The sequence below is a fragment of the Lathamus discolor genome, chromosome 2, assembly GCF_037157495.1.
Source record: "Lathamus discolor isolate bLatDis1 chromosome 2, bLatDis1.hap1, whole genome shotgun sequence".
Classification (NCBI taxonomy): Eukaryota; Metazoa; Chordata; class Aves; order Psittaciformes; family Psittacidae; genus Lathamus; species Lathamus discolor.
The window spans coordinates 126,238,859-126,266,171 of NC_088885.1; the positions used below are offsets into that span (position 1 = coordinate 126,238,859).

The 27,313-nt window shown below is 40.4% G+C and overlaps 1 protein-coding gene across 3 annotated transcripts in view; it reads right to left on the reverse strand.

Annotated features, from left to right (window-relative positions):
• NCOA2 (nuclear receptor coactivator 2) overlaps positions 1–26,951 on the reverse strand; it is a 194,269-nt gene extending 167,318 nt beyond the window's left edge. For 2 of the 3 annotated variants that reach the window (XM_065668416.1, XM_065668415.1), the window contains exons 1-2: positions 26,518–26,951; positions 16,849–16,928 (exon numbers count right to left, since the gene is read on the reverse strand). The gene's annotated coding sequence lies outside the window, so the exon portion shown is untranslated. The remainder of the gene's footprint in view (positions 1–16,848; positions 16,929–26,517) is intronic. The other variant, XM_065668417.1, reaches the window with a different exon arrangement.
• Between the last annotated feature and the right edge of the window lie 362 nt (positions 26,952–27,313).

Here is a 27,313-nt window from a genome sequence, read left to right on the forward strand (position 1 = left end):
AGTGTTTTTCCTCCATGTAAAACACAAGTTCCAGATACACTTTGCACTTGTACATATGAAGCACCAAAACCCGAAGCACTTCATGATGTGGTCCCGTTATTGACCTCCTCTGATCCAAACAGACCAACAAGAAGGAGTTAGAAGGAAAACTAAAACATTATATTGATACAGGTCAGTATAGCAGTAATACCATGGGACAAAAAAAAGCTAATTGTCTGAGATGATGCTACGTACCTTAAGATTTTATATAGCATTATAGTCATCATCTCCTGGAAACCAAGAGAGCAGTAGTAATAAGAGTTAGTCATAAAGACTGCAACCTAGTTTCCTGTTAAATATATAATCATGCTGCAACAAAAACACATTACTTTTAAATAACCATTCCTTAAAAAGCATGCCTGATTTTTTTTCTGCTGTAGTCAGGAAGCTAAATCAGGCTCACATTTATTCATATACCAGGCACACTGTGCCATTTTGCTTCTAAAGCTGAGGAAGGTGAATGAAGAAAGTTTTCACTGGAAAGAAAGTTTATTTCCCATTCAATTGGCATTTGTTGCCTTTTGTTTCTTCCTTTCTAAAGTTGATTTCTTTCTTGATGTTATGAAGAAGAAAAGTTTCAGCCTTTCTCATACTAACTCTGCAGTGAGAAAGAGAGGAGAAAACAGGTGAAACAAAAGGGATGAAACTAAGACTCCTGGCTAGCAGAGACACTGCAGCAGCCACAGGACTTGGTGGGTCCTCGTGGTAGCTGGATGGGCTTTTATGGGGAAACCCCAGTAAGAAAAATTTATTAGATGTCATTTTTGCAAGACAAACTGAAGCAAAGCCATCCAACCCTCACAGAGTTTAGAACTAAAAAAACGTAGGTTAAAGATGGCTTCCAATCATGCTGAACAACCTCTGGGGCAAGTAAGAAGACATTGTGTTTTCCTGAAGTACAGCTGGCCTCACCAGAGGCATCAGACCTGATCAGCAGCATCTTCTACCTCACAGAAATCTCTGATGAACATAAAGGTGGACAGTAACAACTTGAGTTTGTGACATTTCTCTATACCATGTTACCATTCAGAGAACTTTTTCTTCAACCCTTTTATTGAGTAACACTTAAAATAGACTACCTACATAAATATCACTGCTTTCACTCATCCAAATAGGAATGAAGCACATAGGAAAAAGTTCTCATAGTGGTTTATGTCTACAATCACTCGTGTCAAAAGATATATACATACATATATACCTCACTCTTTTCAGTGAGTTTTTGTTATCACCAAGACTATTACAATGGACCTTTCCACATGAGCAGTAGCTCAGTGAAATATCACTGCCATTTCAAATGCTTTCTGTATAATATCAAATACTACCAAGATACTTAATCAGATTGATTATCTGAGGCTGAAACAAACAACTTGCAGCACTGACAGGCAAAAACATTATGTTAGACATGAGGAAGGATAAATGAAGGCCTGCAGTGCCCCACTGCTAGAGAACACTGTCGATTTTCTTACTGCCTCTACCTTGAAAATCAACGGAGACTTATAAAAAATAATGGATGTTAAGATATGGCATTATGGCTGGCCCATAGATGAAAAAATAAGACTACAATTGTCAGCAATAACTTTAGTACAATGAAAGGATCTGTAATCTGCATATTCAACTAAATTTCTCTATGTAAGGCTTTTTGCACTTTAAAGGAGTTCTAAATTTTAATTACTCATATATCTAAGGATTATGCTAATATTGTACATTACTTCTATCAATACATTTTGAACATATAATGTCTTGATACATGTATCTAATGATTTTTAATACAAAAGTCTGAAGCCTCACAGTTTCTCTGCATCAAGCAGTGTTTCAATCTCCAGCTGACAAGCAGAAAGAGTAAGGCACGTGGAAATCCAGTTTGACAAACATGCCAACACCTCTGCACTTGACCGACTTTGTGCCCTCAGTCACCCATAATTTTGCTCTCCCACAATGGTTTTCCAATGCCAAGCCAGGGCTGCCAACAGGTAAGTTCTTTCTTTCATTAGCAGTGAAAGAAGTCATCTACTTGACCATATATTTTCTTGCAACCTGTAGAAGAGCAGTTTCTTTGGGGCAGTGGAAGGAAACAGCAAACACACACACTACCCTGCAAATACACATAGAATCATAATGTTTTGTCTTTGTCACGATCACGAGTTTCATTTCCTTTGGAAATCAGACTGAAAACAAGGATGGTAGACAATGTGCATAAATACACAGCTGTAGGATTCATTTATTCTCACACCTTTTTATCAATCCTACTCCTCAATAATTTTTGGTCAGTCTTTTCTGTTTCACTGTACCGACTATCAAAGAAAAGCTCAGGAAACATTTTGGCATCCATGTAATTCTTGTAAAAACACCAGGAAGTATAATCCTCTCAAAACAAGGATCCTAGGGAACTAGGGAAGCAGTATTTTGGCTTTTTACCAACCATTTTACAGCAAAGGTAATTAGTAAGTTACATACCATTGTAAGCACACTAGCACAAATCCAGCTTTCCTCAGCACTTGCTCTCTTCTAATGATGCCAAGATCGTGACAGGCTTACTTAGCATGGTTATTGTTTCCAATTTCAAACCCTTATACTTAATTAAGTTTCAGCTCTAGATGATCTATCTTAAACAGCCAAACAAACCAAAAATACTCCAAACCCCATTACTTCACCCTTTTCCCCCTTCACTATAGCAACGATGCAAGAGAAACACTTCAGGAGGATTTTGCTTGTGTTGAATGGCTAAGATTTGGTTAAGTGCATGTGATAAGCTACTTTTGAAATAAATTACACAGAATAACATGCATTTCGGTAGCAGAAAGTATCCAGATCCTAGTCAGTCTTTTCTTATCAAGAGAGAATTGCATGTATCAGGAGCAAAAGCCTGTGGCAGAAGTCATGCAAAAAAATAAAAGATGACTAATCGGTTGTTTCATGCATATTAGGTTCAGTCTTCCATCACCTGACAAACTGGAAGATCTGCCTCTCTCTCTTGTACAAAAACCTATTGCCTTTTTGTATCAAGAAGTATCTGACGTTTGCAACTGCTTTTAAAGTTTTATATAATACATAATAACACATGTCCCTCCCTCCCCCATGGAATTCCAAGATTTCCATTCAAATGCAGAAAGAAGAGCTGAAAAGATTGGGACAGTGATCAGCATCTCAATATTCCTTTCAAAAACCAACAGGAAATGATAACTAATGAAAAATTCCAAATATTATTAATACAGGAAAATATGTCCAGCTTTGACAACCAGCTCAGTCATGGAATAAACACTTCCATCTTCAGTAGCTGCTAAAACAAACACTCTTTTACAGGCTTTGACAGAGAACAGAATTCATTTCCCCTTTACAGCTGCGCTGCTTCAAAGTCAGTTAAACATCAATGTGACAGCCTTACTTGTGAGAGCTCAGACATTTACTATATTATCTTAGCCGGACATGAGCAGAAAGCAGAGATTGTGAAGGGCAAAGAAGCAGAGGGGAGAGAGGGAAATCAAGATTATTTTTCTTAAACATCTTATAAAGTGTTTACCTTAGTTGTTGCCAGAGAGTTATTTTTCTTGTTCATTTATTCTGTATTTAAAGACCCTGCTAACACAAACTGCACAGGTCTGAAGGCAGAAAGTTCACTAGGCTAGAGCTTGTTCGCCCAGATACTGCATGGTTACCAACTTCTCACTCAGCAATACAGTATGCTTCAACCAATGAAACTCAGTTGACTGAGCTATTATCGACGCTTACAAATTAAACTACTTTATTTGCAGCTAGCCATCACCCTACTGATTTTCTTACTAATACCTAGAAGACACACAGCTAAGGTTCTTACTCTAATTTCTGCAAAGAACTTTCCTGTACAATCTCTACCTCAAGACCATTGTGAAGCTAAATATATCTTAATTTCACACAGAGCAACCAGCACAGTAATAAGTACTTAATAGTAAGCAGGAAGGAATATTGGCCAGATGTCAAGCTGACCCTAACAATGTGTACAGGCCACTAAATTGAGTAGCCCGAACAAAAAATAGTCACCAGATAACTGTAGCAGCCATTTGCAAAAAGTGGTCAAGACTACTTGCTGACATTCTGTAGAAAGCTGGCTGCTCACGTGATGATGGCTCTGCTTACTTCCAGATGTTTAACTGCATTAAAGAAAACTAAAAATACAGCAATCCATGCTTTTACTACTGGTTTCCCATGAAAGCAGTTGTTGCTGCCATTGGGGAAAATGACATGATCACAAAGACGTCTTACAAATTACCTACCCAAACTGCTAATGGAGGATTTGCTTAGTGCCAAGTTCTTTCATGGCAAATGATCCCTCAAAATCACAACTCAGAAAAAAAATTCCCTACAATACTGAAGAAATTTCCCATTAGGACTTTGGAAATATTTATCACTTCTCTATGCATGCAAAAACCAAAAACAAAACCCAAAAACAAGAAACACCACCACCAAAAAAAAAAACCAAACAAAAAACCTCCCCAAAAAAACCCGAAAGCAAAAAGAAAATACATAATCTGTATCTCTTTCTTTATTCTTTGTGGTTATCTTGTACATAAATGCAGAAAAGAAAATATATTTGGAATACAGCTCAAACCAACAATCTACTGTTAATATATATACATAAAAAACAGTAGCTATAAAAAAACCAAACAAGATATTGCCCATAAAACAGCCTGCATAAGTTAAGTTTTTAAGTGCTACTCTTATTTTATTTGAACCCCAGCTTTGGGCAAGCCAAGTTAAAATTCTAGAGAAAGCCTGATGATTTCTGGCCATATCATTTGGCAACACAGGTAAGTTTATATTCAGGAAATCTCCAGATCCTGGCTAGTAAGCGTTTGAGCTACTTTAACCTACTGAAGGGTCACCTCAGGGTTAAGGAAAGGACAAATCAAGATGCACTTCACCTACCAATAATAAAATCACTCTTCTTCACACCTGATAGCAGTCCCAATATAAAGATTTCTCTTGCACAGTAATACTGCGCACCTAAGGTTTCTCTCTGGAAGTTGTCTGTGTGAACTCCCATACCCCATACTCCCCCAACTACTGCAGCTGGAGTCAGAAAAGACATTTCATTTTATATTCCCCCTCCAGGAAAAAGAAGAGAAGCAATCAAGCATTCCCTATGAAAGCTTTTTTCCCTCTGCATCTTGAATCCACCCTCTTTCCAAATAGTTCAAACAAATGACCTTCAGGGAATGCTACAGAAGCTACCCAGTCGGACTCAGGGGATGAGCTGGCCTACAACTCTGCCAGCACAGGGAGATGGTATGTTTAGTTTAAGTGTTTACTTGTTAAAATCTGTGTGTGTGGAGGGTTGAGGAGGTTGGTTTGGTGCTATGCTGCTGCACTCTCCCTTACTCCAGCACTACTATTTTTAGTAACCAGCAAACGGGTAGCTGTAGGACCTCTCCTATCACCAGAAAGCTATCCAGCTTGAAGTGGCAAAGCAGCCTAACTCATGCATGCTAGTAATTCTTCAGATAGAGGCTTGCGAGCCCATCCCTGCCTACTCCTGCTGCAACCACCACTTTGTTATATGCACTTTAATGCAATAGGCAGAAGGGCTTTTTTGCCTTTGTAAACAAACCTCTGATGCAAATCTTGTAAAATAAATCTGAATATTTTCTCTCTTTGTAATCCTTACTGCACCATGTTATTTACATCTCTGTCAGCTCCTAGAAAGCTCAGGAAAACTTCGATACCCTAAAACATTTCCCTCCCACACACGTGTACAAAACTGGTAATTATGTTGCTTTACCCAGTATTTCGTCCCAAAAATCACAAGCCCTCAGACCTGGTCAAGACTTACATTTCCATAGCTATTACCAGTTTCAAAAATATGACACTACATATTGATATGCAAAAATTAAAATTTGATTGCAAACTGATAAACATGGAACTGTAGAAGAATCAACATATTTGTGTTCTTAAAGAAAAAAAAATCTCAGAAGCAACAGTAGGTCAATTCTGTTAAATATGCAATTCAAATGATGTACAACCACAGTTATTCAAATCAGAAATCTTGGGTGAAATACATGCACGCGGTACGTGACATACTGGCAGTGGAAAGTTCTGCAGGACAGGCTACGCTCAGAGCAGCGCTGGAGCTGGGCCCACGGCTCATTTCGAAACTGGTGTCAAAAAGTCTTGTTAGATTTCTCAGCATATGCAGAGCACACTGCACAGCTTGGCTCCATTCAACACTCCTGGAGAGACACTAAGTGCCATTAAAATGATGTATTACACGAAGCTTTTCATTGCATTAATTTATACCCTATGACATCATAAACTATAGATATTTAAAAATTCGATTTAATTTCTAAGATAGGGAAGTATGTAATCTGCTAAAATATGCCTGGGTATGTTATATGGCTTTTAAAGGTGAAAAAATTATAACAGCAATATGCACAGAATATCCAACATAGAGTGAAAGTAACATGTTGGAGTGAATTCGTTATTAACTGAAATCCTGCCTTTACACCACCACCCCCCCTCAAGTTAATTAGTAACTGCCAAATACTCTCTTTATGTATGACGCAGCATAAAACATTTCAGCATTTGTATTTCAATACTTTGCAAATTAATTTTAAAGGTTTTGGCAGGATAAACCTTACATGCATAAACTTGCAAAATATTCAAGCTGCTGTTTTGTCTACTTACAAAAAGCAGAACTTCTCCCTTTGGTTCCACAGTCACATGAATGTCATTTAATAATCTATTATGAAGAAATTGCCGTGGTTTAACCAGGGCAAAAATAAAGATTCTTCTTGCTGGGGCACAAAACATTTATTTAAATAAAATAAACACAAAAGAGAAACTTCTCCATGCATAAATAACACTGAAGACAAAACCGATACTAAAACCTTAACCCCATCCCGTCCCCTCAGGTAAAGCAGACATTTTTCCCTTATCCCTCTACTCTATTATATTAATCTCCAATTATACAGATGATGGTAAATAAAGCGATGGAAAAAAAAACATGCAACTTTTAACCTCAAGGCAGATCCTAAAAATAAGCTCCATTCATGTAATCTCTTAGTCATCAGGTGACAATCCTAATTTAAAACAACAAATTCTCCATTATAAGGTGATAGCTAGCACCTCTAGAAATTTAAAGACATCCCATTTTCCTTGAGGTTAACCAGACAGCAAATCAAATAATCCCACAGAGGATTCAGAGCAGGCTTGACCCATTACTGAAGTGTTAAATTAGAATTTCAAAGAGTAACTCCATAGTCACCCTTCACGGGGATAATTTTTAATTCTTCCTCTGTGAAATGTGAAGTTAAGTCAATACTCAATGTTTTATCTTGTAATATAAGCAGGCAAAAATACCGCTAACTCAAAACAATCTAGGCTGATTCTTGTTTAATCAAATAGCAAAAGGCCATTTCTCCAGCAGTTTAATAGGCGAGTTCTCTCTGGCATTTTCTACAATTTCAGTATTAATTCACAACTCGGATAAAAGCAGGCATTTTGTTTACATTTGATGAAGTTAAATGCATAAGTATGGTTTTATTTATTTTCCCTACGCAGTCCACAAACACCAGTGAATCTGAATTCTGCACATGGAGAAAGTAATGAGGGTTGACCCCATTTTACAGCTAAGAAGTGAGGGACATACAGCTCAAATGACTTGTTTAGTACACCTCTGTCAAACCTGGCACTGAAGAGCAAGATCCTGATGCTCTAGCAGAAGGACTAGCTCGATCCTTGTCATTACCCATGTAAGATCATTCCTGGGGGTATAATTATAGGGAAATTCCTATCACATGCTGGGGCAAACACTGACAGTCCCCAAATTCTAAAAATGCTTCCTACCACAGCTAAATTATCTGTTGATTAAACAAAAGTTGTCCAATATGTTTGATTTTCATAGCTGAACCTCAGCCAGCCTGAATAAATTGTTTCAGCTGCCTGTTCCACTTAAGAACAGCAGAAGCTTGGCACAATAAGTGCCATAGAGCCCATCACTGGCATGGCATAAGAGTGGCTAATATTACCCAGTACCGTTAGCAAAGCAACGGGACAGAACTAAAAACTGACAATACAATCAGTACAAACTACAATATAGAAATAAACATATACACAGAGGGGGAAAAAAAACCCTACACATTTTCAACCATTAAAATATTAAATAGAAAATTATCATGCTGTTTCAGGTATGCATCCCCACAGAAAACTATGTTGTATTAATTTATTCAGCTCCTTATGACATTATCTGCGTAAGAGAATACCAGTTCCTTTTTATTGACTTCCTTCCCTGCTAGTGATAAGCAAAACGAGTCAAAAACCAGTAAAACAGTGTTGCCTTTACATTCAACTAATGCCAGCAAGAAATATTTTCAACTAGCAGAAAAAGGGTTGGCTCAATATTGGATTTTACATTTTCATCTTTCTTGTATTGTTAGTTAGCTCAACCTTTCAGCAAGAAACCCTCCTATTTCCCTTCTCAGAATCTTGTCTCTCTAAAAAAGTCCCTCCTCCCCTGAGGAAATACTAAGGGCAGGCTCACAGCCTTCCTTTCTCAGCTTCTGCAACACAACTTGAGCAAAAATCATTTACACAAGTGTAACAGAACAGAGTACAGCTCATTATGAAAAAGTTACTGCTGTGCTCATACAACAGTATTTCCACACAATCAGAACAGTAAGAACAGTCTCCAAATCATGTCAACAGCAAGAACTTATAGCATATGGCCCTTCCCACCCTAGCAGAAAATACCCACTAGTGGGTTTAAATTTTTAAAGGTTTATTTCTACCTTTGCCAGACATGTTAAATACAGTTCACATTTTTACTTCTCATTTGCTCTGAGAGCTAATATGCCTTGATTTCATCTTCTCAGGGTTTTGAGAATTCATCAGTTTTAAATGGTAGAATACTTCACACTGACCTTATCAAAGGATCTGGGAAAAAAAGATGGCACATACAGTGGCAACCATGTGAAACTTTAATCTGTATTGTGTCTCTGTAGTCAAATGTACCCATTTAATTATGGACAATGATACCTCTGATACAAGGAACAGAGCTGTGCCTATAATGGATTTTTCATTTCAGCCACTGAACAGGAAAAAAAACATACCTACTTTAAACTGTTTCAAGTTGTGCAAATACTCAATTCGCTGGGAAAAATGCCCTTGTTTCAGATAGCTCACTTCATGTCAAAGTAGGGTAAGCTATCTCAAAGCATTAAGAGCATCCACTAGGGGATTTAATTGCTAAATATATCTGTGAATGTATATCTTAGCTTTCTTTGCAGTCTGAGAAGACAAACTTATGTATAGGTAGCACATAAATAAAAAATATATATCTTAAAAGTGGGCAAGTGAATAACTACTGTCCTTTACTGTAGGGCACACAAAACAGATGGGGTGATCACAGCGGTGTGTGGCAATCTGCCCTCCTGTAAGATGGGCATACCCCCATTTCCATATGCTGGTGCCCATGTAGGTACAGGAAAGGCCTCTGCAGCCCTTGCAGTCATCCCAGATGAAGTAGGTGACTTTGGGAGCCACTCTCCACCATAGCTGTATAACAGTGGTAACCAGCCCTGTCCCGAGCTTGGTGCAATGGGAAGAGGCAGGGCTGCCCTGGACCTGGGAGCAGCAGGGTAAACTGCAGCTCACAGGGAGGAAAAACAGGCGTTAAGAAGCAGACAAGCTGTCCGATCCATCATGAGTTGTCCCTCTGCCTGGGGCAACTGCCCAGTGCGAGTCCTTACCTTGCACACTCGCAGCTACCCACTCTGAGCGGTACCCAATAGCCAGGCCATTTCCCTACGGTTGTTGAGTGTTTCTGTGAATCTAGCCTCAAAAACCAAAACTTTCAATTTCAGAATTTCCCAAGTGAGCTATTATAGCATTTCTAATTAGTAGGGAATTTTCCCCCCTTCCTCAACAAAGCTCCTTACAAAATTCAAGCCATTCAACTCATTTATAGCTTCAAGCTAATCAAAAGTACATTGTCAGTATGTAATTCCCCCTCAAAACAAAAACACACAAATATGTCCAACTCATAAGAGTCTCACAACCATGGATCAAGCTGTCCTGACCCAAAACATCCCCCCTCCTACATATGCTGCCTGGGGGCTGACTGATGGCAAAGGTGGAGGAGAATGGACTATCCCAAAGCTTTATCAGATTGTATCAGAAGACCACAACACACAAAACACTTCTCCTGGAAGCTGGGGGTGGAAGGAAATAGCTCAGAAATTGAGTGATGAAGCAAATAAGAGGAAGATGAAGTAGGAGGCAACTTTGATAACTGTTACTGGAATCAAGCTCAGCAGCAGCAGGCTGTTACTTTTTGGGTTTTTTTTTTTCCCCTCTCTTTCGTTTAAGAAGTGCCCACAGTACCTAAAACAGGACCAGAGCACCATATGCACGGTTCCATGCCAACATTCAGAAATAAACACACACTATTGTGTACCAGATGCGCTATACACACAGTATATTTGACTAACCAACAAAAGCAGAAAATTAAAAGAATAAATCCATTTCACTGTTTAGGTTGTGGCACAAAGCCTGTGCTGTACAGTAGTGGTAGTAGTGCGTTCGGGGTGTGACAGTGGTAGAATAGCATTTCATATAAAATGGCCCAATTTGAGGTGATTTGAGGGTTTTTTTGCTTCTGTACATTTGTCTTGAGTATGTTTTAAGTCTGGAACCATAGTGCTATACAACAGACTCACAGATATTGTTTCCTCAAATATTTCAGCATTGATTAACAGCTTAGAACTTGAACAATGACAGAAGAGTGAGCTCATGAGGAAGGGAAGACTAAAATCACTCAGGGACAAAGAATATTCTAAACATCAGTAGTCACACATCAAGCTTCACATATCATCAGCTGCACCTAAACCCTATTCCACTGCAGGATACATTCTGGAACTTACATACTGTAACTCCATACAGAAGAAGTTTTACATGAGTCTGTTCAGCAGGACTGAGCAATAAAAACACAGTTAACCAGGACTTGTGAAGAGAAGCCAAGCAAAAAACCACAACTGAAAACTGAAAGGCCATAAAAATTAACCCAAGTGAAATTTCATATGTGTTGGCCACCTACTTTTAGAGAAATGTAGATGTTTTTATCCCATTTTAAAATACTACTGAACTGTGGCATCACACAGTAATTTCAAGTTTAAACCCTGAAAAAAATGTAAGAGACATCTCACTTTTATAGCAGTAAAACAGGTTCCTAGAGATCGAATGACAAACGAATCTAATGTAAAAAGGGATCTTCAATTCCACGTTACTTGCAAGGATGATGATTCAAAGTTTAAGTGAGAATATCCAAATATAAGGAAAACATGGTAAAAAAATATGAATGGAAACATTTTAACTCCCTCTGACACAACTGGTGTTTCCCCTCAAGGATAAACTGATTTGCAATACCTACTATAAGACTAATTCTTTTCTCAATTCTAATTTCAGATATCCCTAGATTGCCTACTGTTGTAATTTGAAATATAGAATTTGGTGTATGCAGAATGCTGTAGTTTATTGAACTGGGATTGCTGAAGGAACAAAAGTACTGGTAATGAAAACAGGGAAAAGCATAGGCCATAAAACCAGAGATGCTGGAACATGAGAACAGTGCTTATTCTTAATTTATCACAGCCAGAGTTGTAAATAGTTTTACCAACACATTTACACACTGTCAGATACTGTATATGTAGTAGGAGTGTCAGAACCCTTTTTTGCTTGTGGCGAGATGACTAGAAAGGACTTTGTAAAACATTTTCAATAGTTAAAGCTCTTCACAATGATACTATAAAACTCACCAGTATTTCTAAATCATTCTAAAACTTTCATGACTTATCCAAGACCTTTCATGCAAATTTTTCAACACCCGAAGTTTGTTTTAAAAAGAAAACCTGCAGTTTCTTCCCAGCCCAGTTAATATAAAGGTAAATTAATCAGATGGAAACACACTGTGCCACACTTTATACTAATCAGCTGCAAATTCACTTACTATTCTCGTCACATAAGTCTTCTGAACCTAACATCCCAGCATTGTGACATTATAAAAATTCACCCACTTTGATGTACAGAAATATCCATGAACTTCAAATTATTGTACTATAATACTGTCAAATAAACAGACTATGGGAATTTGATTTCCAGAAAGCCAAGGCAAAATTTACTGGCCTTAATCTGAAATACCAGTGTCATTTTCAACCCCTGTATTTAATTAATACTATTTACTGTCAAGAGCCAAGCTGGGTAAATATTTCACTCTTCCCAATTCAGGGGCTAAAGGCTGGCCCAGAGGAAAATCTGCCCAAGTAAATGCATCTCATCTTCTTTGATGATGCAAGTGCTCAGTTGTCCTGTTCTTGACCTCTCTAGAATTCCCAGGTTCCAATACTGATGGCACAATGTCATCAATCTATATATAAAATATATATTGATTTTCCGTGAACGATAATGACAGCTATTTCTCTGTAAATGTGTATATACTATACCTTTGATCATATAAAAAAAGGTTCCTATCAAGGTAAGAAATGACAAAATCTTAGGAAAGCCCATTACTAAGTCAAAACCAATATTTAAGAAGTGAATAAAATCAAATTAGCAATCTCATTTCCTAAATATTTTTTATCTCACTGAAACAAAAATGTTAAAAATAATCTTCCAGAATACAGCTACATACGAAAGGCAAGCTTCAATCAACTGAATGACAGTGTTTTCACCAGTTCTGGGTACACATGAAGTTTGGTTCCATCAATTAAGTAAAAAAGTTCACTGACAGAGCACTCCATTTAAATCAATTCACAGTAATTAATGAGCTTTACATATTTAAGAACAGTTTACTCCACAGTTATAATGAAATTGAACATTGTGGCCTCAAAACTAAAGTACTTTAAAACTGCTTTCATTATTAGCAAATCTAGTTCTGCTAGCTGCAAGCATGATGACATTTCTCTTTACAATACTCTCAATTTTCATCAGTTTTAAAGTAAGTGCAACTTATTACCTTTGTATAAATTTCAGCTTTTCTCACAAATATAAACCAAAGATTTCCATAAGTTCCCTTTTCCAATTTTGGACACACACACACGCGAAAGAAAAAAATTAAAAAAAAAAATAAAAATAAATAAACCCCCCCAAACCACCAACTGTGGGGTGCGATTGTATAAATCTTAATAGATGCTCATTTCTCAATACTTCTGTTCTCATTGTACCACCCACACAGAACTTCACTCTCAGATTAAGAGTATCATTTTAACGCTGATTGCATTAAATTCACTATAATCAAGCATCCACTTTTACAGGCATCTTTATAGGCAATTCATGTTAACTAGCGTCGCTACTGGAGTGACTGAAAACAGAAAAATCTCATCATATTTCATGCAAAACAACTCCCCAGTTTCAAGGTCTAGGAATGGTAACACATTCCCTTTATTTATCACAAACCACTTCAACATAAATTAAATATCTCTCTCAGATGCCTCTGCAAATGAGATGACCTGATTCAGTAAAGATTATCCATACCTGTGATCAATTCCTGCATTTTAATTCAGGTATTTCAGAAACACAGCTCCTGTGGGAATTAAGGTATTCTAAAGTGACTCTCCAGAGACCTAGATAGGCAACCATCCCAGTTTGGCTTTGCATGCTGATAGAAGTCAGCTCTCTGTTATTCAGGTTTGATATTTAGAACCTACCATAGGTCCCTCGCTTGCATCCTTAAGCTAATACTGAAGGCTCTTAAAACTCGTTTCAGTAAGGCACTCTATTTTCAGTACTGCACTTTATTTTCTGACAGCATTCTTTTTACACACAGATGTATGAGGAGGACACAGTCAAAAAAGAGACATCTGTCAGAATTTTCTTTATCTACTACTGCTGTAAACAACAATAAGGAGCACTATAACTCAGAACAAAGAGACGCACAAATATTTTCTATCTATCATACTTGACACTAACTACAACACAAACGCCAATGAAATCACTACAAAGTTAGATTGAAACAGACTCTCCAGATCCAGAGTGACAGAAAACTGAGATTTCTCTAATCTATGCTGCTTTTTTTGCTGCAGCGCGTTCCTTACAAAGCAAGCCATTTCATGAAAAAAGAAAAGGAGAAAGGGGGCTGGGGAATGTTTTCTGACTGAAAACTTCAGACTAGGAACTAAAATTAGTATTTTTTAACTGTTTGGGGGGTTGTTTTGGTTTTTTTAAGTCTAAACTTCTCACCATCCTAATTGCATGGCTTTTTGGTAGCATACAGCAGCTACTTCCCACCATGTCAACTAATAACATTCCAAAGGAGCTGCCACAAATTCTGTCATTTCTATTATTTCTTATCAGTTCATATACACATATTCTAAAGACATTTAACCAGTCCAAGATTCACACTCTTATCTGTTACACCATATAAAAATAGATCCAGTAAGTATTAGGACTGGTTTCACTCTCCAAAGAACTCCATACAGTTGTAGATAGGCTGAACATGCACAATTTCAGTCACAGTGATGGTACAGTCTCACAAGACACAGTCAAACACAACACCTATTATTCCACAAGCAGCTCCAGTCAAAAGTCAAGGCCCAGATTTCTTAAATGAAACTCCAACTGATACAGCCTTCAGACAGAAGTATAATTTCAGGTAGGCGTACTGGTCAAAATATCTGATAACACATCTGATCTTGTGATGGAGGTGAACATCTGAGTATCTCCTCATACTCAACAGGACTGACATCCTGTACTGTACATTCTGAAACCAATGGAAGAATTTCCAGTGACTCAAAGGAACCAATATTTTAAACTATTCTTTGTCTTATGCAACCTACTTTTCCTGAACTAGCACATGAAAACATGAACTACCCACTTCAGAGCAAAAGGGTATTTCAAGTGGAGAACTACCTCTCTACGCCACCCTTGTCTTTCATGGGATCCATTTTTTGCAGTGGTTTCTTCCTTACTGTCATCACCAAAGACTTTATATATAAATATTCATCTCCTATTTGTTCTTATTAAAGGTTTTGAACTTACCAAAACAGCAACTATGTTTTTTAGACAGTAGCTATAAAGGCACTACATTACTTTTTGACACAGTTACAATGAAATTTATAATTTTGGTGCAAAATGTGGCAAGACTAAGGAAAAGAAAGGGCTTTTTTACCCCCACATAGATAGATGTATTAATTAGGAAAAAAAAAAAAAAAGGCAACTATATTCAAACTGCTTTTTATTTGAATATTTACCTTTTTCAATCTTCATCTAATGCACTTCTTTTTTTAATGAAAAATTACAATTGAGAGTTGAAAAACACGCTATCAACTTGTTGACAAGATTTCCTGTTCTCTTTGGAGGATACTGGCAGTTACATTTGTGTCTGTCTGTATTACAGGTACCTAGCTCATTCCGAGTCCTATTCACTTGAATAATTAAAAAAGAAAAAAGCAGATTCCTCCTATTTCCTTTTTTTTTTTTTTTTTAAGTAATTTGCTTCAATGATCTCAAAACCAGCTTATTATGGAGAAGACCTGCACATGCACATTATGATCATTATGCAGCCCAGATAAGCAGTGTAAATAAATAATAAGTAATATAGTGTAAGTAATAAGTGTAAATAAGTAATAACATCTATGTGGGTGAGCATTTTCAAGTTAATATAATACATAAACAAACTATTAACCAGCATTATAAACTCCATTGAACGCAATGAACTACGAAGTGTTTTATCAGAACAGCCAAGGGAAAAGGCAGAAAAAACAGAAAAGCACTGGAAAGATTCCTAATCTCTTTTCATTCACTGATGCTAGAAAAATCAGTAAGTTTAAAGAAAAGCACTGTTGGCTTGCAAAAACCACTCAACATAATTAACAAAAGAGGAAATGATTCTTCATGTGGACATATATAATTTTTCCCATAAGCGGTTGGCATTTTGTAAACAGTTATCCCCCAAATAACTAAAAACCTTTTCAGCAGGCTCATTTCCTACCTCTATATTTAGCATGCAAGCCTCAAAAATACATATTTCTGACCTTAATAAGTCACTCTGTGTGTTAAAAGACAACATTTATTCATGAAATCCTGAAAAGGTTTTACATAAAGAGGTTTCACATAAAACCTCAAATGCCTATTTGTAAAAACTTCATACCAAGTGAGTATGATGATATATTAAACATACCTAAAATAAGACCATGGCATTTATAGTCTACTTTCTTTCACTGCACTACCAAACTATTATTAGTCTGCATTTAAACAATCCGCAGGGGTCCCTTTTTCTGATCCTCAGTGGTATTATCCCTTCTTGTGAGCAGAGTTAAACAGGCACAGCACTGCCTGATGGAGTCATCAGACAGTAATTCTTGAGCAACAAGCAGTTTAAGTCATCAGTGTCATTATACCGATTTCAACCCTCAATTTAAGTAATTTATTAGTGCAGATAGTTGGATGGAAAAGCTTGTATTATTTCATACTCAACCTTTGCTGTAAGACAGACCATAATCAGCACCTTTGAAAAATGTCAATTCCTTACAGTATAAAATATCAAACAAACTTCAGGTGAAAGAACATCATATGTTGATCCCTTCAGCCTTTCTCAGCAGAAAGTCCCATTCCTAGTTGTGGCACTAAGGCAAGGTCCCTGCTTCTATAACCAGTCTGAGCATTATTTTTGAAATATCAGCATTTCAGAGATTTTAGAGTCGCTCTATAGTATCGTACATTACTTAAAACCAAGGCTTGTTCTGCTGTACCCACACAATCAGTTGAAGACATCTCTCATCAAATTCCCCAGTGAAGAAGACAAAACTGTAACACAAACCAATTAAACGCAATAGGATACAGACAACTCACCAAGACTCAGCAAGGCAGGCAATGAATTCTAGGGGCTGTGCATGTGGGGGGCCTCACTGCTCAGATACATCTCAAGCATGCTAGGAACAAAATTGAAAGAAATATATTAGTCATTGTTTTAAGGAAGACACAGAAAAATAAAAATACGAGACTTAGCACATGGCACTTTTAAGCACAACACAAGGAGGGAAACAAACTCTGCAGAGCATTATCTGCTTTTCCAGACATAACTGCAACCCCCTTCCAGTTGCACAATCACTCCAGGCACACAACTTCCTCTCTACCTGCTGCCTGCTGCAAATTCACAGTGATAGCAACTAAGATGTTTACATTAACTTACACAGTACGCAGCCTGTATTTTCACAAAAGAATCTGTGGGAACTCTCTGTGAAAGCGGCTGGTTCCTTTTTTTGGCTGACTGCTTGGCTGGTTGACTTTATAGCACATCAGTTTCAAATCTCTAAAAAGGAGAAACTGGTGTTCTTATAAAGTGTCTTTCAACCATTATTAAAAGTTGTACATACAGAAGCATGTTTCTTCTCTGAATATGCACTTAACAACACTCCTGACCCAAGGGACAAGTATCAGAGGACGAATAAACAGAAAGCTTTTCATTAGTATAGAGCTGAAGAGTCCAGTAGAGCAGAACACATACGTTGCACAGGAATACATATTTCTTCAGAAAGAGGAGCATGCCATTACCCACATAAATATTACACCTGCATTTTTGTTTGCAGGTCAAACAATATTTTATGTCAAATATATCCAAGCAACATACCAAAGAGTTTTCTACCTCCTTATTCTGACAAGCAAAAAGGCAGATCATAAACAAAATGGAAGATACACTACAAAACCCATCAACAGAAAATAAAAGTACATTGATTATGCCTCAAAAGAAGTGGAATTTAGAAACAACTTCATTCTTTCTGTCATCTCTGCCATCTCACAGAAACCTTCTTCAAACAAACTCTGCTTAAGTTCTTTCAGTCACAGGCAGGTTACCAGTATAGTAGCAGGCTATTCAGAGGTGCCACTAACAAAGAAATATTCTTATAGAACATAAATACAGAGCAGATATAACTACATTATTTCCTCAGGAATTCCCACACAAGCCCTACAGATCATAAACATGGAATTTCGAGAGGGTCCTCCTTGACAGAAAACATCATCTCATATAAGAATAAAATTTAAAGTAAACCACTACTAGGTCTTCTGATGATTTAGCAAGATTTACAGTGCCTGTCAGACACCTGCAGTTCAGAGACACACCAAAGGGAAGCTGCTGCCTCACCAGCAGATGCGAGCTGAAGTCCCAGACCATACTAGGGAGACCTTTTCCACAGAGGAGCAATAGTGGTAAGAGTGCCTGTGGAGAGAGAAGCATTTCCCCTGCTGCATGTCAGTGAGAATGACTATTCTACTACCATTTTGTTTCTTGACAACTGGTGTGGCTGCTCACCACTATTTTCCTTCTGCTGATTTTTTTCGGGGGGCCCAGCTCCTGATCTACATGGCCTCCAATACTGTGGCTCTAAGGATCTGCACACAAGTAACGTGGTTCCTGACCACTGCGCTGCAGCCCACAGAGTGCCATGTGGCAATGACTGAAGGGACAAGTTTTGCTGATTCTCATTTGTTCTATTCATAAGGTTTAATAATAATACTGTCTGAAAACAAAGACCATATATTTTCAGAGTAGAAGCACTGCCTTCAAAATACTACTAATGAGATCTTTCTTTCCAAACAAAACCCTTGAATTATACAGCAACTAGTGACAAGCTTATGTACCCAAATAGATGTACGACCTGATATATTCCAGATATATTCCTCCGGCTGAACTAGACTGTCAGAGAGAAGTGATGAACATGAAGTGATGGACAATGAAATGACCTATTATTTCTTTGCCTTCTCAAGCCCTTTCTGAAGCTTGAAATAAAGGAAAGCCAACTCTGCAGCAGCAGGCAATTCTGGTACCAATGCAAATTCCCATCCACTTCCGTAAGAATCAGGAGGTTCTTGGGATGACCCTCAAAACTTAAAAAGAAGCCACTTTTGCATAAATAACAACATCATTCTACACGCTTGCTATTTTCCAGCACCACCATTCAATGCTTCATCACACAAACGCTAAAGGAAATGTTTAAATGTCAAATACTAACTAAAAGCAAATTATATAGCTCAGAGTAACAACCATCCTCTAACTTCAGATCACTTTACATCTTTATTTTCCATTCATGCACAGTCATTTCTTTCTTTTTAAGTGCAAAGGGACATCTGTATTCCAGGTACTAAAGATGTGTTATCTCTTTGTCCCATGAAAACTGCGAGTTTTGAACAAAACACAGTAACAACTTCACAAACTACACTTTAGCTAAAAGGGAGTGACCAACTACCACTTTCAGACATATTTGGAAGATATCATCATTTACAGTGTGCAAACTTAGTGACCATATTTTTTCATCTGTATAAAGTCTTCAGGTTCCCTCATTCTTACACTAAAAGGTGCCACAAATAATCTCACCATTGCACAGCTAACACTAACTTCACACAGAACTGTAGCAAGAAAGTAGTTTGAGGCCTCATTAAAAATTCAGTATTTTTGTATCAAAGCAAGCCATGATTCTTAAGAAAAAAAAGCTAACCAAGCAGAAGTATGTTTGCACTGCAAATGCCAGCACAAATTGGCAAGCAATTTAAAAAGAAAAAAAAAAAAAAAAAAGCTTTAAACTGTGTTGTTAAAGCTACATTTTATAGCCAGTAAGGTATCAACAGGTCAACTTTCAAGATAAATCAGCAAGTATTCTGGACACATTGAAAAAAAATATTATATTTGTAGTTGTAAATTTTTATTTAAAAAAAAAATTAGATTTGAAGAAAAGCTTTTCTCCTTCAGAATATAATTTAAATCTGCTAAAATGAATCATGTCTTTATCTATAAACACTCAGCTTCCTCCACTAAGAATCTACTTTAGAAATTGAGAGAACAGGAGGGCAACATTGCTCATGCCTCTGGAGACCATGGTACAAACTTGTGTAATGGTAACAAGTGAAATTAGTTGACAATAATCACATTTATTTCTGAGAATAACATAAGGGGTTGGTCAGTAGGTCCTGACATTAACTTTCAAACAGTAAAGAATAAAGACTCAAGAGCTATGTTGTGAACTTGAAGCATGGTGGAAGAAGTATGAAGAAGAGTTATCTCCACTGTAGACTGAATGATAGCTGAACTCTAAACTTGCCCAAGTACTATAACTTATGACCTTGGTATTGGGTTGGTTTATTTTTTAAATTTGATTCCATCACACAGGCATATGATGAATTTGTAAATCATGAAAATACCTGGAATGAAAGTGTCAGTATATACTATTAAATTTATTCATAGGCAGACTTTCCTTCATTCTTATAAAAGTTTTCTTTCTAAATGCAATTTAGTACCTCCTACATGATGTGCGAGATACAAATAGATGACATACTGCATTGTTTTTAATTTGAGTGATTTTCTTCAAAATCCATGGGGCAAGGCTCATTAGAGATCAATACTGACAGCAATGGAAAACTAAATCTGTTCACACACAGATGAATTACAGCATAGGCAGAGTAAGAGTGAAATTCCATAATAATTCTGACTTAACAAGTAAAATGTTATTTCACTTTCCATGCCCATTCTTCAATCCCAGAGTTTTCCACTGAGGCAGCCAATAAAGCAGCCAATTGCGATATGCCCACTATAAATCCTACCAAAGAGCAACAATACGTCTTACATAGCTCACTAAAGAAGCATCAACATAGCAACTCTTAGTCATCACTACATCAGATATATGTTCTCACTATGTCCCAGTATCCCCATCCACAGAAGCTCACGTGATCCATACTACCCAAGATTTATGGTTAAGTCAACACATTCAGTCAATATTTTAATTAGTCACCTATACTTTCTGTCCTTTCATTAATATATTAATGGCTTCCATACGATGTGGACTATATTAGCAAAACACAACTTACTCTTTCCAAACAGCAAGTAACTTCTTGAAGCTTAAAAATAAAGAGAAAAAATGTAATTAGGCTTTACAGAGAGCCTTGCATCTTAGCTGCAAAAAGCAAATGCACATTACAAAGAGGCTTCTAAATATCTAAGTAATGGGAGCACACAGAGAGTGAGATTTACCATCAGTTATAACTGCTAAAATGACAGCAAAGCAAGAATAATATGTGCCAGTAACTGTATTAATGGCAGATTGTTATGGAAGCCATTTAAGGAAATGCAAGACTTAGAATGGTAGAATGATGCAGCTGCAGAAGAAAAAAAAATGTGTGCATTGTTATGTGTTGTTGCATGGCTTCAGACATGTACATTAATGAACTAATTTCAAACTTCAAAACGCCAAGCATCCCAGTGACCATACGCCTTCCATAGGAATTGTGCCTATTTTATTTCTATAAAGCTCTTCAGTAAAATTTCCAAGACTATTTAACTTGAATAACCTGCAATTTCCACAGAGCAAGATTGAAAAATCATAACCGGTAACAAACTGCAGTGCAGTAAATCCACCACATTCAAGACATATTTTTCAAACTATTCATCAACCCAAAGTAATTGTAGAAAATCAGCAGAAGTATTCCAAACACTCAGGAGAGGAAACGCTGTTCTAGGTAATAAGTAAATGCAGGACTGAATATAAGAAAATTCATTTCTTCCACTCAGTTCTTTCATCATGTAAATACTATTTCTGAATACCCACAACACTGACAAAATAGCTTTAAAATCTGGGTTTAAAAATTCCCTGTCTGGGGGGAGGAGGAGGGGTCTGTTTGGTTGGGTTATTTTAATTTTGCATCCAAATTGATTAGACTATACAAGCTGTCATTTTTCATGTCACATTTCTACTTGTTATGTTTTGAAAAGGCTAAGACATTGAATCATTAAAAATAAGCAGTGTTTGCATAATGTAAATACTGCTGACAAACTACTAACTGTAGAACTGGTAAGATGCCTTAGTAATACGTAACCACTGATGTCATATTACAAATTATTCTTACTATTCAAAGTTGCCATTTCACCAGTATGTATGCCTGTGCCAGATGCTATTCCAACACAGAGCAGGAGTCCTGGCAACTGTATTTATTCCCTGAAATCTTAAAATATTATCAAAACATAATCTATAATAAGTATGTGAAATATACATTATCTCAGCTCAATTATCATGATCAGTAAAAGCCAAAGAATACTTCTATAAGGCTTAAAATTCCCAGGAGAAGAAGAGCTCAGATCCTGTCTGCAAGCACACAATGGAATCACAGCTGACGATGCACATCTTTTTCTGGATGTCTCCATATGCTCAGGAGGGTATTCCCCCCCCCTCCTTCTTCTTCCTCCCTGTTTCTCCCTCTCCGCCTCCCTTGCTCCCAGCATTACATTGAAGAATTTGTCATTATCTGCTGCCAGGAGTACGATAATGTTTTAACAACTAACAAAAATAAAGTAGTGCAGTGAACTTCACCTCATTTAAAAATAAAAATGAGGGATCCTGCCAGAGTAGCCATCTGTAACTAAGTTAAGCAAGAGTAGAAAATGGGTGCGTGAATGGACACTGTAATACCGCCTTCTACAAACTAAATATCAATGTTACTGTTCTTAGTTTAAAATGTGTCACACAACAGTGTATACTGTAGCAACACACCTAACCTCTGACCTCCAAAGCCAAACACAGAAATAAATGAATACTGAGCATTTTAATGCCTGTAAGAATACAGAAGAAAAGTGTGGAATTTGTTAAATACTTTATACCTACTTGCATACAGGCTGTATTGTTTAGACAGGACAAGCAAACACACAGAAAAATGAACGCAGCAAGAACAGTTTTAGCTCAGTGTTCTTTCTCCAGCACAAATTAGCACACGGCAGACAAAGAGAGTTATGTTTATACTTGAATTTGGTACCAGTCTTTAGTTCAGCTTTTTCTTTTCAATGAACTGACAGCATCCTCGAGGCTTAGAGCTCCTAAGCCCCTGCAATTCTGGCGTCAGGTGCTAGAGAAACTCCAGCTGAGTGAAAAAGCCCAGATTTTGCCAGTGAGACAGTGACATCAGCAACAAAGGCAAGGAGCAGAAGACAGTGGGCATTGGAGCAGCAGCTGGCTTGCTTGCTGACTTGGTTCTTCCTGCTGCAAAACCCAGGCTCCCTGCAGATGGGCTACGTCTTACTGGCTTTTCTGAGGACAGAGGGAAAAGTTGGGAATGCCAACACTACAGGCTGTTTAATGCCTCTTCTGACAGAGCCCTGCAGCCTTAGAATGAGCAAGTTACATCCCAAAGGTTTATAAAACATGAAACTCTTAAATAATACATTTTAATTCAGAGCTTCAGTTTAGCGCAATACACTACACGTGAGTAAATCCCTTGCATTTTCTAATCTTTCCACCAGAAATAATCTTTATTTTCACTCTCTCTCACATAACAGTTCCAGTTTAAAAATGTAAACACAACTGACTTATTATAAAAGTATCATTCTTGATAGCAATAAAGTATTCCTTCCCCAAATGCCTCGAGTTTCAAATTTAGCAGACAGCAGCAGGACACAAAACAAGGAACATAAGGAGATTTGCAAGTTTAGTAAAGAAGTGCCTTCAGACACTGCAGAGATACTGATGAAGCCAGTCATACATGGATCCTCTCACTAGCAAAGACCAAAAGCTCAAGAAAAGTTGAGAAATCTTCAGGGTGCATGTGCAATAAAAAGACTATGCTGGCTGAAAAAAAAATACAAACTAAAAAACGATTACAAGCACCTTTGCCAGGCGTGTAGTGCATAGCACTCACCAAACCAAGATACAAGCATCTTAAAGATTGCATGATTCTTCAAATATTTGCAGCATGTTAAAAAGATCAGCTGTTCTTCTTAAAGTTGGTTTCAACCTTTCTGAAGGTTGAGTCCCTAACAAAGTATTTTCTTCAAGACTGTAGATAATGAAGACTGGCTACGAACACCAAGCTTACCACAGCACTTCTCATCAATTTAGGGTTTAACCATTTGGGGGAAATTTACATCTTTCTTTACCTCGTGTGGCACAGCAGAGCTGACTTCTATGTTCCAATCCTCAAGTAGCCACATCAGAAATGCAAAAGGAAGAGACACAAACGTCAGTGTCCATACATGCCTGCATACATGTCTGTACATGCAGATATGCACAAGCCTGGTATATCCTATGTGTGCCACCACTGCTGACATAAATAAGGATATGTCCTAAAAAAACACAAAGGAGGTACAGCGCCTACACTGAATGGGATGAAACAACCGGTTTCCATTCACAGCGGCCTTAAGCCTCATGTAAGCAAACAAGAGCCCTACTTTGGGGAGTGAGAGTTTCAGTGTTACATTAACAACAGTGTGTAACACTGTCTTTTCTCCAAGAGCATTCAACAAGCAGAGCAGCAGCTTTTTCCCTTTGGTCATTCCCAGAGGATTCCTGCAAGAGAGGAGCCCACCAGGTGGCCCAACGCAGCTCTCTGGTTGTAAAGAGCCAGGAAATTAACTGGCTAGAGTTGATTTTATAGTTCAGTACATAAAACCCAAAGGGATAAAAACCAAACAACTGCCTTCAGCCACAATGGAAGCAAACTATGAACACTACCAACAAAAAATAATACTTTAAGTAAAAAGACTGGCAGTCTTAAACTACTTACTTATTTACAGCAGCAATAGAGCTCTGCTGTCATAGCCAGACACTATATGCTTGGCTCAAACTATACTTAAATGCCATAAAAATATAATTGGTTCAGTTCTAAAGCCTGTTCACCTGCTTCCTACTACACTGAAATAAAAGAGATGGAGGAAAAGATGAAGATAAATACAAAAATAACTGATTATTACAGCATGAGCAGGCTGTTCTGCTTTTACAAGGAGACTCTTTCCTGCCTAAATTACAAGTGTATTTGGCCAGTGGGCCCCCACATACGCACACTTCAGACTAACACAAACTCAGGCTAATACAAACTTCAGATTCAGATATCGTTATTTCCCAGCAACTACCAGAAACCTCCTTGCCTTTTCTATTTTTATTATTATGTTATTTTTCCTTTTTATTTTTTTTCCCCTCTCCTTCCTCCCTCCTTCCCACCCCTTTTTTGCCAGGTTCTCGGGCAGGTTTCCTGCAGCCAAACTACGCGGCCTGAATGCCCCTCTCTGGAAGGAAAGGCATGTGATTCCCGGCCTGGGAAGAAACGCTCAGGCCCGAGCGGAGGAGAAGGAGCGAGGGGCAGCGAGGGAAGAGGGGACGAGGCGGCTCCGGTTACACCTCGCCCCGGGGCCACCGACGAGCGCGGCGGCGGCAGCGCGCACACACCGCCCCCCGCGGAGGCGGGAGGGGCTCAGCACCCGCCCTTCGAGGAGGCGGCGGACACAGACCCACCCCTCCCCCGCTCCCGCGGAGCTGCCCCACTGCGGCCGCCGCCGCCTTTGCGCGCAGCCCCGCGGCAGGAGAGCGAGAGCGAGCGGGGAGGCGCCCGCCCAAGGACCCTGCGCCCAGCCGGCTGCGACCCCCCCTTCGCCGCCGCCTCCCCCCGCCGCTGCCCCCGCCCCGCGCACACACACGCAGACACACGGCACTGCGGCGGCCGGGCCCCCACCCCTCCCCGGGCCGCGGGGAGGCGGCAGCCGGGCGCCCCGGGCTGCGCTCGCACGCAGCTGTGCCGCCGCGGCCTGCCCCCTCCCCACGGCGCGGCGCGGCCCGGCGCGGCCCGGCGCTGCGCGCACACGCAGGCGCAGCCCCCGCGCAGAAAGTTAAGAGAAGTTGCCCGCTTTGCCCCCTCCTTCCCCGCGCGGCTCCTGCGGGCGCCCCGGCGCAGGGGGAAGGCAGGGGACAGGGCAGCGGGCACCACGGCCCCTGCCTGACGCGGGTAAAGGGGCAGCCGGCTCGGCCCCGCGGAGGGAAAACGGAGCGGCCCGCACACTTGCACAGCAAGTCGTTGTCAGCCAGGGGAGAGGAGGGGATGAACACCGCCCTGCCCCGCAAGTAACCCCTTCTGTCACCAGGGGAGACCCTCCCTCAAGTTTTCCTGTTGGCGTGTGCTCGGGAATGAGGACGAAATGTCCTGAAAATTGCCCTCCACGCACCCCAGCTGCCCCATCCTTCCCCAGCGCGGGCAGGGCAGCCCCTGCCCTCGGACCAGCCGCAGTACCCCGCGCCTCCCCGGCTCCTCGCACTTTCGCCCCGCCGCCCTCAGCCAGGGACGCGGAGAGGCGGCACCCGACCTCCGCCTGGCCTGAGAGCAGGAAAACGGCCCCTCGGCCCGGCAGGGTGGGGTGCCCTACCACACCACCCCCAATCCCCCGCTCCATCGAAACGGAGGACGTCCCGGAGAAGTAACCCCGCGCACCACCCCCCCGTTCTCTAAGCCCGGGGGTACGAGCACGATGCCCCGGCAAGGGGCGGCCCCGCGGCCACTTGCCCCCGGCTCCCCCCCGAGGGGCCGCAGCCCCCGTCCCGCTCCCCCCCCCCCGGGGAAGCCTCCTTGCAGCGGCCGCGGTGCCGCCCGCCAACGCCGCCCTTCCGCGCACCGGCACGGCCCCGGGCGTCCCCCCGGCATTACACAAGGCGGCCGGGGAGGCGCGGGGGGCTCAGGCACACCCCCCGCCGCGCCGAGGCCGAGGGGGCGTGCGGGAGCCGTTACCGGGGTCAGTGCCGTCTCTCGCCGCTGCTGCCGCGGCTGCCGCCGGCGCTGACCTTCGCTTTGTAAGATGAAGCTGAAGCTGGGGCTGCGGCCGCCATGTTCCCGTTTTAATAACTGCCTGCTTGTTTATTTCAATGGAGACCCTCCCACCACTCGCCCTCCTCCTCCTCCCCTTCTACCCAGAGGAGGGCTGGACGGGGAGGAGGCGGGGGGAGGCACAAGTCACTCCCCCTGCCCCCGGGCACGGCGGCAGTGGCCGGGCCCCGGGCTGGGGTAGGTCAGACCGGACCGGGCGTGCTGTGGCGGGCGGACTGGGGCTCTGCCGTCCCTCGCTGATGCCGGCGGCCGGAGCGTGGGGTGCTCCGCTCCCCTCCCTCTCCTCCGCTCCCCTCCCCGCCGGCGGGGACAATGGCAGCCGCCCCGCTGCTCGCAGCCGTGCGCGGCGTCCCCGGGAGCCTCCTCCGCGGCGCCCGAACGGGGGAGAAAAGGGAAGGGAAAGGAAAAGAAGTCCTTCGCCCTCGGAGGGCGAGACTTTAAATGTGGCCCTTTGCGGTCCGCCCTCGGAGGAGCCTCGCAGTGAAGCAGAACTGGGGCAATCGGCTCTGGTACGGCTTCCAGTGGCCCGTATCCACAAAAACAGGGAGGCGGCGGGGGGACGCGACACAATCTTATTTTCTTTCTTTGCCCCCTAGAAAACACATGTAAATAAATAAATAATCATACACATGATGAAACTCGTGTCACAAATACACAGCATCAGCCGTATGTCCCTCGCAGGAACGGGGGGGGGGGGAGG